This window comes from Lithobates pipiens, unplaced genomic scaffold (assembly GCF_037356315.1).
Source record: "Lithobates pipiens isolate NorthernLeopardFrog02 unplaced genomic scaffold, aLitPip1_a1.2 Scaffold_3, whole genome shotgun sequence".
NCBI classification, from domain to species: domain Eukaryota; kingdom Metazoa; phylum Chordata; class Amphibia; order Anura; family Ranidae; genus Lithobates; species Lithobates pipiens.
In genome coordinates, this window is record NW_027507790.1 from 165,644,086 (window position 1) to 165,658,459 (window position 14,374).

Consider the following 14,374-nt stretch of genomic DNA (forward strand, 5'->3'; position numbering starts at 1 on the left):
ATTGAGGGAATCATGAATGCCAACGTGTACTGTGACATACTAAAGTCAATCATGTTTCCCTCCCTTTGGAGACTGGGACGCAGAGCAGTTTTCCAACATGATAACGACCCCAAACACACCTCCAAGATGACCACTGCCTTGCTAAAGAAGCTGAGGGTAAAGGTCATGGACTGACCAAGCATATCTCCAGACTTAAACCCTATTGAGCATCTGTGGGGCATCCTCAAACAGAAGGCGGAGGAGCACAAAGTTTCTAACATCCACCAGCTCCGTGATGTCGTCATGGGGGAGTGGAAGAGGACTCCAGTGGCAACCTGTGAAGCTCTAGTGAACTCCATGCCCAAGAGGGTTAAAGCAGTGCTGGAAAATAATGGTGGCCACACAAAATATTGACACTTTGGGCCCAATTTGGACATTTTCCCTTAGGGGTGTACTTACTTGTGTTGCGGTTTAGACATTAATTGCTGTGTGTTGAGTTATTTTGAGGGGACAACAAATTTACACTGTTATACAAGCTGTACACTCAATACTTTACATTGTAGCAAAGTGTCTTCGGTTTCTTCAGTCTTGTCACATGAAAAGATATAATAAAATATTTACAAAAATGTGAGGGGTGTACTAACTTTTGTGAAATACTGCATATCTCTGTAGTGGACATTTGTATGTGAGCTATGACTAAGCGCTAGCCTGAAATGCGTTAGTGGTGATGCTGTTCCCCTCTATTTATGTTTCTGGACATGTTTTTATGGATTTGCTGAAATAAAGGTGATTTTACTGGATGTGCGGCCAACCAGAATTCTTTTTTACACATTGGAATCCGTGATGGATGGGATCAGTACCTGCTCTGTGTGTTAGTGGAGGTGGAGATAGGAGATTGAACTAGAGTGGTACTCATACACATCTATGGAAATGAAGTTTATTTTAGTAATATACCCTAATATAAACTGCTACCGTATATACTCGAGTATAGGCCGACCCGAATATAAGCCGAGGCCCCCAATTTACCCCCAAAAAAACTGGCAAACTTATTGACTCGTGTATAAGCCGAGGGTGAGACATGCCTGTCCATCCCTGTGTGTGTGTCCGTCCATCCCTGTGTGTCCGTCCATCCCTGTGTGTCCGTCCATCCCTGTGTGTCCGTCCATCCATCCCTGTGTGTGTGTGTGTCCATCCATCCATCCATCCCTGTGTGTGTGTGTCTCCATCCATCCATCCATCCATCCCTGTGTGTGTGTGTCTCCATCCATCCATCCATCCCTGTGTGTGTGTGTCTCCATCCATCCATCCATCCATCCATCCCTGTGTGTGTGTGTCTCCATCCATCCATCCATCCCTGTGTGTGTGTGTCTCCATCCGTGTGTGTGTGTGTGTGTGTGTGTGTGTGTGTGTGTGTGTGTGTGTGTGTCCAGCCTACCTGTGTCCCGAGCCTTTGTCCCGAGCCTCCGTCCCGTGCCTTGCCTCCTTGCCTCCGTCCCGTGCCGTGCCTTGCCGCCGTGCCTTGCCTCCGTCCCGTCCCGTGCCGTGCCTTGCCTTGCCTTGCCTTGCCTTGCCTTGCCTCCGTCCCGTGCCCTCTTCGTCAGCGCCTCGGCGGCCATTGTAAAATTCAAAAGCTGCGCCGCCGCCTTCGCCTGTGATAGGCGGAACACTGAATTTCCCAGCAGCCTGTGTTCCGCCTATCACGGACATCGTATCATCCTCGTCCGTAGTACGAGGATGATACGATGTCCGTGATAGGCGGAACACAGGCTGCTGGGAAATTCAGTGTTCCGCCTATCACAGGCGAAGGCGGAGCCGGAGGCGCGGCTTTTGAATTATAGAATGGCCGCTGTCTGTCTGCTCGACACGCTGATCGAGCGGGCAGACAGCGATGACTCGAGTATAAGCCGAGGGGGGCACTTTCAGCCTCAAAAAAGAGGCTGAAAATCTCGGCTTATACTCGAGTATATACGGTAAATACCTTTTCTCATTAGCAGTGTATATAGCAGTCTTATGACTTCTATGAGTGTCTGATTAAAGCCTGTAGGAGGAGTTTTCATTCTACTCTGACAGTCCTATGAGGCTGCAGGACCCCTGATCCTCTGTCTTACAGTACTGATTGGCCCTGTGCTGATCACAAGCACCCTCCCAAGAAAAAAACTCTCTTGCAATACACGCCAAACTTAGCATGTGCAGAGTGACTCCAAGGCTCTGTTCTATCGGGAGATGGATTGGGGACTGTGGAAGGAGGAGAGGCATATTGAAGACAGGATCAAACAACCTTTTTTACACAATGTGGAGGATTACCCTCTTAGGCTCCACAGTGAGCATAACAAGCATGCTTTACTGCATATACACACTGCTTTTACTGTTGTGGGTTTAGTAAATCTGTAAGGATTCATTTAGCCCAATTTTACTTGAGTATATAGCTAGTAATATATTTCCTGTCTTAGGGTATCTCCATTGCACTGGAGGAGCCATTGGGACACCTTTTAACAGAGGCGTAGCTTGAAAAAGTTGACCTGGGCCCCCCCACTACCACCCATCCCTTCCGCTATGTGTACAAATACATCCACCGCAGGCCAAGATACACATAGTGGCTTAAGAGTTTTGAGTTCACAGTGTTCCTCCTTACATTAGAAGACAGGGATCACCCCAGGAGAGTCAGAGGACAGGGATTACCCCTGGAGAATCAGAGGACAGGGATCACCGCTGGAGAATCAGAGGACAGGGATCACCCCATGATAATCGGAGGACAGGGATCACCGCTGGAGAATCAGAGGACAGAGATCAACCCTGGAGAATCAGAGGACAGGGATCACCCATGGAGAATCATAAAGCAGGGATCACCCCTGGAGAATCAGAGGACAGGGATCACCCCTGAAGAATCAGAGGACAGGGACCCCTGGCAGGTCATTTGGCAGAGCTACTTTCCCATTCCAGCACTGTAACCAGCCCCCCCCCCCCCCCCCACCACAATACACAGGGCTGAAATCGCATTCCTTTACACACAGTCTATCAGCCTTCACAGGGTGTATATGGCTTTTATGGTGCCCTTCTGACCGGTGAAATTCTCTGGTCTGAAGGGCAGTGTAGTTGCAGTAGGCAGATACACCCTGTGCAGATTGCAGCTCACTGGCTGTATTGTAAAGGAATGTGATTTCAGCCCTGCGGAGGAGGAGCAGTATAAAGTGCTTTACTGGGAAAGAAGCTCAGCAGTGGGGCATAGCATCCAGGGAGGGGGGGTGTCAGGGGGCTTTAGGGGGCGCAACTTTGATCTGGGGGGCAAAACAAAATCTGGACCCTGAGGAGGTGTTAAGGGGTTTGTTTTAGCAATTTCTGAAGGTTTCTCTGTCAGTGTTGGCAGGTGTTAGTGGAAGGTCACCTCCTGCAGGTGCATGCCTTTCCCCACTTGTCAGGGAAGTGGAGTAAGCAGAGATCCCCGGGTTTGGGGGGTACAGAGAATCCCAGCTAGTGACTAGAAGACACTGAGCGGTGCCTTACCTCACCAGGGATATTGGTCCCATTGTAGCTATAAGATGGCACTCTCCTCCTCTTGCCTCACCAAGCTCGGTTACCATTCCATGTTGCCAGCACACAGCACAGACACTTCCCCATCCTGGGCTGTTCTCACCTCGTGCTCCTCTCCATACAGGAAATGGCTCTCAGCTTCTCCCAAGCCAATGAGAACAGAGGGGTGTGGACTGTGGAAGGCAAAGTGGAAGCCCAGTACTGGAGCGTGACTGTGGGGCCTTAGAGCATATCGGAGCTGGACTTTGCGGAGGATATGATAATATGACAGGGAGGCTGCAGGGGCCCCCTGGAGCTAGGGACAGGGGTGCAATTGTGACCCCTGCATCCTCTTATGCTACGCCCATGACTTTGGACAGTAGCATTTTCATACTGGGAAAGATTAACATTAGCTGAACTAGCAGATTTAGATGGAGGCACCTAACAAATTAAAACCAAACTCCCAATAACATACAAGATACAGCAACATGTTTTTTCCTTTTGGGATAAAGTTTTTACAAGATTGAATAAAAAGATGATCATTGTAAGAACACCTCAAAACTCTAAATGCCACATTTTGCAGGAGCTTGGTCTGTTAAAAGAAGTAACCAAAATTATTAAATAACAGACTTACTGTCCCGCTTAGAAGGTGTCACACAGCTAGATGTCTGCAGCAGTTCATTAACCTCCCTGGCGGTAATCCCGAGTCTGGCTCGGGTTGGGATTTTAGTTCCACATGTGGTAACCCCGAGCCAGACTCGGGATCGCATCGCTGGACAAAGGGAGAAGTTACTTACCTTGTCCCCTGGATCCAGTGATGTCCCCGCACTGTGTGAGCGAGCTGTCTTCCGCTCGATTCACACAGTGCCCGAGTGCCGCCAAGCTCCGTTCCCTGCGACGTTACGGCGCGGAGATCGGCGCCAAATTCAAAAAAGTAAAAACACACAAAACACACACAGTACTGTAATCTTACAGATTACAGTACTGTATAAAAAAATTACACACCCCTTTTGTCCCTAGTGGTCTGTGCAGTGCCCTGCATGCACTTTTATATTATAAATACTGTTTTTTCTGCCTGGAATTTGGAGATTGCCCATAGCAACCAAAAACTGTCCCTTTATGTCAAAAGTGATTTTAGACCAACTAGAAAACAGCGATAATAAATTAGAATCACTTGCAGAATTGAGCGATAGCCACTTGTGGGGAAATTCATCATCAAACACTAAATCTAATGACAGTGACAATTCTGCAAATGAGCAAATTTCAGTGTTTTTGGATTTGATTACATTATTGAATAATTTTTATTATTATTTATTATATTAAAAACTTTATCATACCCGGGATGTCTGCTAGACTCTGGTTTGAACAGATTTAAGAGAGTTATTCCTAAGAATTACAGGACTACAATATAAAACACCAAATTTCCATGCAAAATAATTGTACCACTTTCAGCACCTAAAACCAGAACTAATCATACCACCAGGGAGGTTAAGACAATGAAGAGTTTGGATCACTGCAGCATTGAGAAGAGGAATTTCTGAAGCAAAGAAGATGTTGAAGAATAGTGATGACACTCTCCACTACTGAAAGTAAGGAAAAAAGGAAAAAAGGGAAAACTGGAGCTCTGCATTCTGTGATAAAGCCAGGATAACAGTAAGATAGACCAAAAACGATGATTTCCAGCAACAGGTCAGGAATTAAGTATTCTGTTTAATAATTTCTCGTGACAGGTTATCGTTAAACATACAATATTTGTTCTAAATGGTTTTCATTTTAGTACTGTATGGCATTGCGGGGCTATTGTGAATGATATAAATTCTTACCATAGGTAATAGCTTGTTTTATTTCTACTGAATAAACAGCATTTGTATTGGAAGTCAGATTTATGTAAAGTGCCCTTTGCAGTATTTTGTAACCTAGAGAGATGAAATAAAATAGCACAGATGTGAAATATAGATGGGTAATCAATAAAACCACACAAGGTCTCTTTGATTTACTAGTACAATTTGGATTTTTAATGTAAGAATAGCCAAAGATTTATTTTTAATGTAAACCATTGCTTACTTATATTTGTCATTTTTTTTTTTTTTAACACGTGGTCCAAATTATACATACCAAATATGTAGGCTTAAAGTTGTATTTTTAAATCAAGATTTATATTTTTGCCACATTCTTTTTTTATGTTTTGCTAATAAAATGCTGGAAATAAACGGAAGATGTTGGCACATAGTTCTCCACAAAAGAGCCAATTCTTTAACATTCCATCCTCGTCCCCTGGTTACTTCAAATATTCTTTCAAACTGAATTACAAGCCTGACAGTCTGTGAACAAAGATTAGCTTTATCCTGCGAGCAAGTTCCTTCTCCAAGCAACTGTATGTATTCACATAATCATATGTACGTAGTGACTTCCTTGGTTGAGACTGGAGAAATTCTTCTGTTTTGTCTTTTTTTTTTTTTTTATTCTTTTTGGAAAATACACAGAATTCTCTGTCTGAGGTCCCAGGAATGAGGCAGTGTCCTTGCAGTTTTATGTTGGTTTTTATGCTTGCAACAAAACAAAATTCAGACTGTGTATAACCTTCCCTGGAAGATATTTGGCCTTATTTATTATATTGTCCAAAATAAGAAATGTCTGTTTTGCACCAAAACAACCGTTAGCCCTACCTTTCAAAGTTATTTTATTCAATTTAAATCAAAACAGAAAGTGTGAATTTGAACTGTTCAAAGAAATGGCAACAGGTCTGTTAAAGGACGTTAACATTCAAAACATAATGACAATTAAAGGGTACCTAAACCCAAGAACAAAAATGTAATACATTGCAGACCTTAGATTAGGTGGCTGTATTAGTAATCTTTCTTCTATCTTTTTTTCTTTAGTTTCACCTAGTGATCCTGCTAGTAGCACACTTCCTTTCCCAACCTGTATTAATGCAGTGTTTTCACCATAAAGCAGAACTACAAATAACTTATCTTCTTCTTCTTTTCGAAAACATAAAAGGTAGGTGTTCTGTTGTCCTTCGAGAGAACTGAGAACAATGTTAATGTCAATACAGGCAGAGAGTACACAGAAGTTATCAGTTGCCAGTCGTCTGGCAGCGTCAACAGGGTTCTTTGTATTTATTCAACAGATATAATAACATGCTTACAATAGTATTTAACAGACCAAAAGGGCACAAATGAGAGGATTTTACCCTTATGTGGACGAAGAGTGCATTAGTAACTAATTGGAATATACATCTGGAAAAAAAAGGTTTCAGCTTTCTTAAATTTTAAATTCCAGGATTGTAGAAGAGACTGAAGCCTGGCCAGCTCATCCTGATCCCAATTTAGCAATGTACTAAGATACTAAACTTTTGAAGCCTGCCTATCAACACAGTCCAACCAGGTCCTTATTGTCAATGGTACTGTAAAGTTCATGGGTTTTTGCTGGTGGAATAAGTGATATATCCAAGGTCATAAGTCATACCATTTGAAATAATTTACCAGTAAAAATTGTTGCGCAGTGTTGCGGATTTGACCCTATCCAAAGTGGAAAGTCACCAGCACTCCATGAAGCTTTCCTTTCCTTGATTTATTGTGAAAAAATGTAGCCACATGAATTCCAAGCTGATGTTTCAGGGCCTCAAAGAATTCTTGCCTTAAGGCAAGGAAGGGCTCCTGCAACGGGCACCTTCAATTTTTACAGGTCATGGGCTGTATGTATAAAGTGTGACATCTGTAGAGTAGACTATACACATTTGACCTTGACTTGTGTAACACCCTCATGCCAGGCTGTTCGGTATTCTGGAGCCCAAAGCCCAGGGTTTTTGTCAAGAAGGGGAAGATCCCAGCCAGGGAAGGCTATCTGCCTTCCTGGCTGAATTGCTGAAGGCCCACCCTGCTCATCAGGATCCCAGCCATTGCTGAGAGGGTCTGCTCAGCCACAAAGCACTTTCCGGGATCAAGAGGGGGGACAGCCTGTCTGCTGGAATTAGAGAGGAGAGGAAAATTCCAAGCAGGAAGGACATTGTGAATGCTGAGTTAACCCAGTGGGGAGAGAATCTCAGTGACTGTTTGCTTTTATCACCCCTGCTGCTCAAAGTACAAGGCTTGCCTGGGCTGAGAAATTTCTTTAGGGGCCCCAGGACTGTCCAATTAATGTCCTACTGCTTAAGGGGCTGTCCAGCAGAGCTACTACTCATTGTTCCAGTTAGTAATGTGGAGTGTCCCACAGCTCTCTGAATCTATCCAAGTTAATGCGGCAATAAAACTTAAAAAAAGGCATCCTTTATGAACTGTGTCCCTAAATCAGTGTGTGAAGTTGTTGTTTGCCTGGCTTCTGCACTAGTGGGAATAGAACCTGGAACTTTTAACTAGCGGCCCTAGTTTAGGGTTGCACTACACTTGCATGAAAAAGGTTTAACAAAAAGGGAAGTCTAATCATTGGGAAGCACCATTTTTGGATGATCATTCAGAAAAAACATGGCTCTGAAAGTCTAAAGCAAAATAATATTTGCATACAAATTTTGGGTTATATGAGAATTGCGCACAATGCTTTTCCCAAAATGAAAGTGTAGAGTACATTTTATAGATCAACAGGTATTTGGCATTCCTAGAAACTCACTGGGGGAATTAATAAAAAGTGTCCAAGACAAGTTCTATCTTAACTGGGACTGTTGTACATAGCAGAAAGTTGGCTTCTATCTTTTCTGTTTTCCAGACAGCATAGAAAATGAAAATTTAAAGCTGATTGGCTGAGCTCCAGTTGAGACATAGTTTGTCTCAGATTCTATTTATTAATTGTTCCCATGTCCAGCTGTCATAAGCAATTGATCGCGTAGTAACACTGATCAGTGTGTTAAGTTGTTTGGAGAAAGTATAAACCCAAATATAAGATAAAAAAATTGCAATTTTAATATGTACACAAATGTGTTTAATAAAAATTGTTTATTAAGGTTTATGTCATCCAGTGCCCATAGTAACAATTTATTAGCCCTTGTACAAACGGTCAGAAATTCCGACGGAAAATATCCGAGCGGACTGTGTTGTCGGATAATCCGACCGTGTGTGGGCTCCATTGGGCTTTTTCCGTCGGAATGTCCGACCAACAAAGTTTGAGAGCTGGATATAAAATTTTCCAACAACATGATCCGATAGGACTTTGTCCGATCGTTTGTAGAGAATTCTGATCGTACAAAGTGCCACGCATGCTCAGATCAAATTACGAGGCCAAAGCTATTGGCTACTAGCCTGAACGTAGTCCCGTCGTAACGTACAAACGTCATCACGTTCCGAACGATTGGATTTTCTGACAACTTTGTCCGACCGTGTGAATGCCACACCAGTTTCGGACAAAATCCATCGGAAAAAATCAGTCGGATTTTGTTGTCGGAATGTCTGACCGTGTGTACAGGAGCTTAGACATTTTGCTATGTTTTGCAAATGTGTTTAAGGGGACCTTCCATAGGTTTTCGAGTAATTAACTCATGAAGAATTTATAGAAGATGGGGAGCATGTGGGGGTCAGGGTCAGTAGTTGTAAGTTGGAGATTTCAATTAAAAAGTTTATATTTGCTATGTGGCAACAGTAACATCTTACTAGCCATGTGAAGCATGGTCACCTCGCTGGGATTTGGGGGGACATATTCATTTTAGTCATGTTCTCTCACACTAAAACAGACTTCCCACTAAGGAAGACAGAGTAAAATTTGCACCATTTATTGCATAAACGCACACGTTACACTGCATATCACATCATTCTAAATGGTATTTGCAATAATAAATGTTTAACTATGATTAGCTGATGTTTTACACACAAAAAGCTTATGTGGTCTGTTAACATTGTTAAAGAGAAACTCCAGGCAAATAGCAAACTACACAACTGAAATACAGTAAAACCTTGGATTGCGAGCATAATTCGTTCCAGAAACATGCTTGTAATCCAAATCACTCATATATCTAAGACTAAGACTAAGAAATTATGGAAACTCAAAAGATTCGTTCTACAACCATTTATTCATAAATCCTTCAGATTATAGTCCATATAAAAAGATTGAAGAAATGTGATGGGTTGTGTAACTATAAAATGTCCATCTATAAATGGCAGCCTCCACAAGGGGATTAGAAGCAAAATCCAGCAGCAGCTACAGAGTACAAAAGAGAAGAGAGGCGCCTCTAAGTGTAGCAATATGGTTGCTACATATATGGTACAATATTTAGCAACTCACATGGTTGATGATTAAAAGAGGCACATCTAAGTATGCAGGCATCCGGGGTAAAGCTGTCCACATAGACCATCCTCCTCACCACTGGTTCTCACCGCTGTCAGTCTGCAATCGTGACCGGAAAGACTATCCTGCAGTAGAGTGATCTGAAAGCGTGGCTTGAACCGCTCGTGGAGCACAGCATGGAAGGGACAACGTTGATGGCAGGGTGGGGGATGGTCTATGTGGACAGCTTTACCCCGGATGCCTGCATACTTAAGTGTGCCTGTTTTAATCATTAACCATGTGAGTTGCTAAATGTTGTACCTTCATTAAATGTAACCATATTGCTACACTTCGAGGCACCTCTCTTCTTTTTTATACTCAGTTGTGACTTGACGCTACTTGTATATCAAGACATCGCTTGTATATCAAGTCAAAATTTATTCAAAACACTCTCAAACCAAGGTTTTACTGTACATTTATCAAATACCTGTCAAAGGGTCTCCTAATTCCACACAACAAACTTGTGATTTACACACATTTCTTTCACACTGCACAGCAGAGAGGTGAGGTAAATATCTTCCTATGTCACCTCTTCACATCCAGCCTCCCCAATGGACAATAAATCAAGATGCACCACCTCTGTCCAGTATGCGGGGAATTTTGTTAGAACGCCAATCTATTTTGTAGAAGAGATTTTGTATTTCACTTCTATATAAAAAAATAAGAAAAACTCTTCTTTCTCTTCTGCTAGCAAAATGTTTTCTGTAACGCTACCTGCTGCACATATGAAGTGCGCTGTATACTTCTGGCATCTGTGAGATACTGAATAGTCAAATCTAGTGCTGGGGGGAGGGTGCAACTCCTTCAAACATGTGTGATAGTTGAGTCATGATGGGCCAACTGATTAGTAAAAGAAAAAGATGCCAACAGCAAGTGAGGCTTTAGAGAAGATGTTGATGGCAGCTGTGGAGCAGTAGGAGTATGAAGCTGTTTAAGGGGAACACGTCAAACCCAGATGTTGGTTTACCATTGTGCTGCAAGCAACAATATTGCAAGTGTCTTCCATCCCAGCTCCTTTAGATCTGCTTTTAAAATGGTCTAGGAGCTCTACCTAAAGCCTATAACAAATGGCCACCCATCAGCTTTGAGAATCTTTCAGCACCTGCATTTAACTAACTTAGTTGCCATTATCCTCAACAGAATTGGTAAAATACTCTACTAAGCACAGGGAGTCCTCAGAATCCCAATCATCTACCATTATGCACACTCGGTTTTGGGTAGCGTGCATTTTATACCTACCTCCAACAGTCCAAAGTTCTGATCAGCAATGGCAGTGGCAGCCTGTAAGGCGCATGGGTGTCTCCCCCCATCCATGTGCCCGGCCCCCTAATCTACATGTGGGGGGCTGGATGCATAGATTCCAATCAGGGTATTTCTTTTTTATAAGCACATGATTAGAGTCAGAGGCTCAAATAGGCTTCAAAAAAAAGGATGAATATTCGCTATCGTCTTCCTGATTCTCTTCCCGGGCAATCAGGAAGCAGATTGGCCGATTGGCTGAAAGGAGAAGCGTTCCAATTGGCCTAGGAGGGAGAAGGAGGAAGGAGACGCATGGGGGAAGGCGCCATGATACATGTGGGGGGCCGGATGCATAGATTCCAATCAGGGTATTTTTTTTTTTATAAGCATATAATTAGAGCCAGAGGCTCAAATAGGCTTAAAAAAAGGATGAATATTCGCTATCGTCTTCCTGATTCTCTTCCCGGGCAATCAGGAAGCAGATTGGCCGAAAGGAGAAGCGTTCCAATTGGCCTAGGAGGGAGGAGGAGGAAGGAGACGCATGGGGGAAGGCGCCATGATGCCAAGGAGGAGATGCAGGGGAAGCACAGCCCACGCCATAGATGGGGTAAGTGCCGGGCTGGTAACTGACCATCTGTCCGGACCAAGGGGGGTGCGGTGCAGGGGACCTGACCATCTGGGGGGGCTGTGGGTGCACGCTTTGTCACCCCCACCAAAAAATTTACCCCCAGCCGCCACAGCTGATCAGTACAATCAGAAAGAGATCACTCTGGCTTATGTATAAGTATATTGCAGTACTGCTCTTGTAAATATCACATTTTAATAATTTTATTTTATTTCTGAGAGTGTCCTCCTAGCTCCTTATGACAAGAACAAATATTTCTTGATAGGCAAATAAGAAAACAAACCACTTCCATTAGAAAATATTGGTTAAAACATCTTTCAGTGAACAATAACCTCTAAATATCTTTCAACCACATAAGGGTATTATACATATGTTTTCTACATAGTTTCCCACACTGTTTCCAACCATCAATTATGAGGGAATTCTCTAGATGCTGTTCGAATGTCTTTTAATTTCAGCATATGTCACTATTACATTTCCTAATTATTCCCTGTATTTGCTTTTTCTACCATTTGCAGATTATGATTCAGGGTCTATTTTTCTTCTCATGCATTTTCTTTAGGCTTTTAGAAATACATAACATATTTTATCATTGTAACAAGAATTTATCCAAGTTTTATAATGCTCAAACCTTCTGCTTGGTATTATCTGTTTTGTGTACACCACTAAGAACCACTAAGAACTCATACACAAGGGTGCTCATTAAAAGCACAAGGCAACAAAAAATCAATCACTGACCTGCAATTACTACCAAAAATATTCATACAATGCTAATCTCTGAAAGTTACTTACCGGTACTTTTATTTCAAGTTCTCTATAATCCATATTCCATTCATCCAATAGCAACCAAGACTTGTTATACTGCTTTTGCTTGGGATTGTAGCTTCTTGTTACATGATTCTGAACTGAGCCAGTGTGTGTGCAAAGCTGCAATGGGCTTACAGAGATGATGGAGCTGTAGGCTTTGAATAAACTATACTAATTTTTTTCAGGTTTCCAAATCTACAACATATTAGCAACCATAGGGATTATGCTGCCAGGGCAGCTGCACACACTGGAGAAATGTAATAATGTGTTCCTGCTCAAAGAAATCCTGCCTTGTGCCTATAAGACTTGGGAGGTACCACAAGTAGCCTGTACTTTACTTTTATGCCTGTACCTACCTTTCCATTCGAGTTTTAATTTTCTGAAAGTCAAATCTTACACAGGGCTATGCACACACCCCATCTCCAACCCTTTGTGACAGTGATCCGGCCTACAAATTAACCACTCAGTAACAACATGCTGTATTGTGGGGAGCTCCCCTTAAAGGGGGCTCCCGGATTCCGATAAGCCCCCCGCCCCCACAGATGCCGACAACCAACGGCCAGGGTTGTCAGGAAGAGGCCCTTGTCCTCATCAACTTGGGGACAAGGTGCTTTGGGTGGGGGGGCACCCACCATGTTGAGGGCACGCGGCCTGGTACAGCTCAGGAGGGCGCTCGCTCGTCCCCACCCCCTTTCCTGGGCAGCCGGGTAGCGTGCTCGGATAAGGGTCTGATGTGGACCTAGGGGGGACCCCCACGCAGATTTTTCGGCGTAGGGGTTCCCCTTTAAGTCCATACCAGGTGACGGGGCCAGCGACGCCTCCTTCGGTGGCCCCGGCTACCTGGACATGCGCTCAAAATGAGTGGACTTTTCTCCGGGCGGGAAAAGTCTGTTCATTTCAAAAGTACGGCGGACTGGCACACACACGGCCGGATTGTCCGCCGAAATGCGAGTCCGGCAGTAAGATTGGAGTGCAAAACTACTTTACTATGTACTGTACTACACACGGGCGCATTGTCCGGCGGACTTGAGTTTGCCGGACTTTTCCACCGGATTGTTTGATCGTGTGTATGCGGCATTACCAATGAGTACTTCTCTGGGTTCTGGGCAGTTGTGCAGGGAAAAGCTTCTTATGGTGCCTCCTAGTCAGCAAACTCTGTGTCACGTACCTGGTCAAAGGCCGGAATGCTGAGAGGGCTTCCATTACGGTTGAGTGCAGAGCAACCTTGAAGTTTATTACAGGGAATGCTATGCCAAAAGAATCAGGGGTTTCCAGCTGCAATAGGCGGAAGTGCAGAAGAGATGTAAGCCATATGACAGCTGGAAGAGCAGGCTGTACTGCAGGGCAGGAGTCCCTCAGACGTACAGGTAGTGCTTGATAGTAGGGAGAGCCGGGAGAAGGGTCATAAGTCAGGCTAGTAGTCATACACGGGTATCAGCCAGGAGCAGAGGCAGAGAGCAGAAACAGGAACAAGCCCAGGTCATACACTGGTAAAATTACACTGGTGAACAGGCAGAAGCAGAGAGGGTAGAACAAGCCAAAGGGTCAGGAGCCAGGAATGGAGACAAGACAGGTCAAAGGAGAGCCGTGGTGGTAACAGGGAATCCAATAACAACAAAAGCAGAATACAGGAACACACAGGGAGCTAAAAATCACCCAACAACTCGTGGATTAGGCTGCTGACTTTAAATAGGCCACTGGACACCAGCAGTGGCGTAGAGTGGGGTCTGCGAGGGGGGCCAAGCCCTGGGTGCAACATTTGGGGGGGCAAAATCCTGCACCAGTATGTGTCACCCTCGCTCCATACATCTAAAGTCTATTTTCTGCGACCCCGTGCTCCAGCCCGCTATGTTAATTCTCAGGCCGGACCCTGGCGCCCTGTGATTGGGCGAAAGGGGTCATGTGCTGCAGGTGGGGCTGGCCTGTCCTCAATCGCGGGGGAGCGGGGATGGCCTTCGCTGTGGCCCC